Source organism: Chrysochloris asiatica, unplaced genomic scaffold (genome assembly GCF_000296735.1).
Source record: "Chrysochloris asiatica unplaced genomic scaffold, ChrAsi1.0 scaffold00177, whole genome shotgun sequence".
In the NCBI taxonomy this organism is placed as follows: Eukaryota; Metazoa; Chordata; class Mammalia; order Afrosoricida; family Chrysochloridae; genus Chrysochloris; species Chrysochloris asiatica.
In genome coordinates this window covers 3,619,542-3,623,619 of record NW_006408695.1, presented here as the reverse complement: position 1 = coordinate 3,623,619, position 4,078 = coordinate 3,619,542, and the positions used below count along the sequence as shown (strand labels likewise).

General features: G+C 35.4%; 1 pseudogene; it reads left to right on the top strand.

Annotated features, from left to right (window-relative positions):
* The first annotated feature begins 2,511 nt into the window (after positions 1-2,511).
* LOC102834741 overlaps positions 2,512-4,078 on the top strand; it is a 2,696-nt pseudogene continuing 1,129 nt past the window's right edge.

Below are 4,078 nucleotides of genomic sequence, written 5' to 3'. Positions count from 1 at the left end.
TATTTCACAATATGTTTTTGGAATTTATCCATATTGACATATATAGATTTTATCTATAAATATTAACTGCCACATGATAGTCCATTCTTTTAATGGGTATCAGGTTATTTTCAATGCTTTCCTGATTCAGTCTTGTAACGACCATTCTAATACATGTTTCCTTGGGCACAAATGTAATATTTTCTCCTTGGGTGGGATTGATAGGTCTTAGATATATACAAACCAATTTTACAATATTCTTTTTCTATCAGTATGTAAATGTCAGCTTGAGGACTAAGGTGTGCCTGACCCAAGCCATGGTATTTTCAATAACTTTATATGCATGCGAAAGCTGGACAGTGAATAAGGAAGACCACAGAAGAATTGATGCTTTTAAGTTATGGTGTTGGAGGAGACTATTGAAAGTGCCATGGGCTGCCAAAAGAACCAACAGATCTGTGTTGGAAGAAGTCCAGCCAGAGTGCTCCTTAGAGGCTAGGATGGCCAAACTTTGTCTCTCATACTTCGGACATATTGTCAGAAGGGACCAGTCATTGGACAAGGATATCATGTTTGGTACGTTGGAGGGTCAGAGAAAAGGAGGAAGGCTCCCAGCGAAATGGATTGGCAAAGTGGCAGCATCAATGGGGTCAAGCGTGGTAACAATTGTGAGGTTGGCCCAGGACCGGGCAGTGTTTTCATTCTGTTGTGCATAGGTTCGCTATGAGTTGGTACCAACTCGATGGCACCTGACAACATCAACAACAATGTAAAAGAGTTCCCACTTTAGCACGTACTCAGTCTTCTGTAGTAATAGTAGAGTAGCCTACAGAGATTGATAAACACAAAGTCAAAAAAGACCTTGTTCTGTAGAGGCAAGGGCTGGGATTGGGAAGAAATTATAAGAAATTTGATTCATATCTGTAATGTTTTATCTCTCTAAAATTAGAAAAAAAGATATAATGGTCTAAAGAAAAATAATAAAATAATTCCCTAGCAGAAATACAGAATTCCTAAATAACACATTCAACAACATTGATCTGAGGTAATATGAAAAACATGTTTACACAACAGCAGCACAATACATGTTCTTCTGTAATGCACATGGATCATTCTCCAGGATACATCATATTTTAGTCTACAAAACAAGCATCAATACATTTTTTAAAATACTGAAATTTAAATAATAGGAAGTATCTTCTGTAATCATAGCACTATAAAACAAAGAACAAGGAAAAACAAACAAACATGTTGAAACTGAATAACAAATTTACTTAAAGATTACAGGGGAGCAGAAGAAATGTAAATATCCTAGAATCAAATGAGAATGAAAACACAGCATAGAAAAACCTTTGTGAAAAAAGCAAACGCAATGCTGAGAGGACTGCTGTTGTTAAGTACCACCAAGTTGATTCTGACCCATAGTGACCCTGTATAGGGTTTCTGACTACTTCACCAATAATTTCACACATCAAAAAGAAGAAAGGGCCAAAATCAATAGCTTATCCTTAAACTCTGATAAATACAAAAGTAGCAGTGAAAGAAGTCCATGATCACCAGAAGAAAGGAAAAAGAAACATCAGAACAAAAATAAATTAGAAAACAGAAAAACAGTAGAAAGAATCAACAAGATTAGAAGCTGGTAATTTGAGAGGATCAATAACATTGGTAGTCCACTGGCCAAAATGACAAAGGAAAAACCTTAAAATATGCAAATAGCCAAAATAAATGAAATGTTATGCATTGCTACAGAATCAACTGAGATAAAAAAGATCACAACAGATTATAAAACAAATTTGAAAACCTGGAATTAATAGACAAATTTCTAGAAACACATTCCCTACCTAAACTAACACAAACAATAAAAGAAAACCCAAATAGACCCAGAATAAAGAAGAAATTGAAGATTTCATGGGAAAAAAATTTCTAACAAAATCCTAGTCCAGATGGTTTCACTGAATAATTCTATCAAATATTAATAGAAGAGATTACACCAATATTATATATAAAAAAAAAAAATAGAAAAGAAAGAAAATTATGGACCAATATTCCTCAGGAATATAGGTGCAAACATTTATAAGAAAATTCTAGCCAACAGTATTCAACATCAAATCAACAACAAAAATAATACATCATGATCAGGTAGGATTCATAGTTATGCAAAGACAACTCAGCATCAGAAAATTAATCAATGTAATTTGTCACACAAATAAAACAGGAAAAGAATCATGTAATTATCTCAGTTGATGCAGAAAAGACATTTGATCCTTCCTGTAAAAGGAAACTAAATTAGGAACAGAAAAGAAATTCATCAACATAATTAGGGTATATACAGAAAACCAATGAGCCCTGGTGTGGTGCTATAGTATAAACATTGGACTGGCAACCATAAGGTCGGCAGTTTCTATACACGGTCACTATGGGTCAGCACCAACTCGATGGCACAACAAACAAACACACAAAGCCACAGACCATTATTCTCAATGGTGAGAGAATGAAAGCATTTTCTTTGACATCAGTACTGAAGCAAGAATGCTGATTATCACTACTCTTATTCAATATTGTACTGAGAGTACTAAGCAAACAATAAGGTAAGAATGGGAAATAAAGGGCATTCAAATGGTAAGAAATTAAGTAAAACTATATGAATCAGGCTGTTAACCTCAAGGTCAACAGTTCAAAACTACCAGCTATTCCGCAGGAGAAAGATGGGGCTTCCTGCTCCCATAAGGATTTGCAGCCTCAGAAACCCTGTGCAGGGTCACTATGAGTCAGAACCGATTCCACAGTACTTAACAACAACAACAACATCCCTATTAGAAAATGACATCATCCACTACATATATAGCAAATCCTAGAGATTCCACAAGAAAGTTACTGGAAGTAATAAAATGGTTAAGCAAAGTGGCAGAGTACAAGATAAACATACAAAAGTCAGTTGGTTTCCACTACCTAACAAGAATTGAATTGGACAAATATATAGTTTACTATGTTGGGAATGACAAATTTAAGAGGAATTTTGTTGTATTCATCATCAAAAGGAACATTTGAAGTTCTATCTTGAAGTACAATGTTGTCAGTGAAATGATGAAGGAAAATATACATGCCAAATGCTAAAGCCAAAGGTAAAGAAATTGAAGAAGTCTACCAAATTCTGCACCTGAAATTGATCAAACATCAACTCATGATGCATTGATAATTACTGGTGCTTGGAATCTGAAAGTTGGAAACAAGGGAGAAGGATCAATAGTTGGAAAATATGGCCTTGGTGATAGAAATAACTCTGGGAGTTCTCATGATATAATTTTAAAAGACCAACAATTTATTCAGAGCTCTGGTAGTGTAGTGGTTACGAATTGGGCTGTGAACTGCAAGGTCAGCAGTTCGAAACTACCAGCGGTTCCGCAGGAGAAAGATGAGGCGTTCTGCTCCCGTAAAGATTTACAGCCTCGGAAACCCAGTGCAGGGTCGCTATGAGTCGGAACCGACTCCACAGCACTTAACAACAACAAATATCTGTTTTTAACTACATAAAAATAACTATATGCATGGATATTACCTGATGGAATACACAGGAATCAAATCGACTACATCTGTCGAAAGAGATGTTGAAGAAGCCCAATATCATCAGTGAGAACAAAGTCACAGGCTGACTGTGTAGCAGATCATCAACTGCTCATATGCAAGTTCAAGTTGAAGCTGAAGAAAATTAAAATAATTCCACAAGAGTCAAAATACGATCTTGAGTATACACAACCTGAATTTAGAGACCATCTTAAGAACTAATGATGGAAGACCAGACGAGTTAAGGGATAATGTCAAGAACATCCTACATAAAGAAAGCAGAAAGTCATTAAAAGAAAATAAAGAAAAGACCAAAATGGTTGTCAAAAGAGACTCTGAAGCCTGCTCTTTCATAGAGAAGTCAGTGACCAGAAGAAATGATGAAGAATAAGAGCAGAACAGAAACTTTCAAACAGAAAGTTGAAAAGACAAAGTATTACAATGAAATGAGCAAAGGCATCGAATTAGCAAACCAAAATGAAAGAACAGAATCAGCATCTCTCAATCTGAATGACTGGGGGGAAAATCAAGTCTC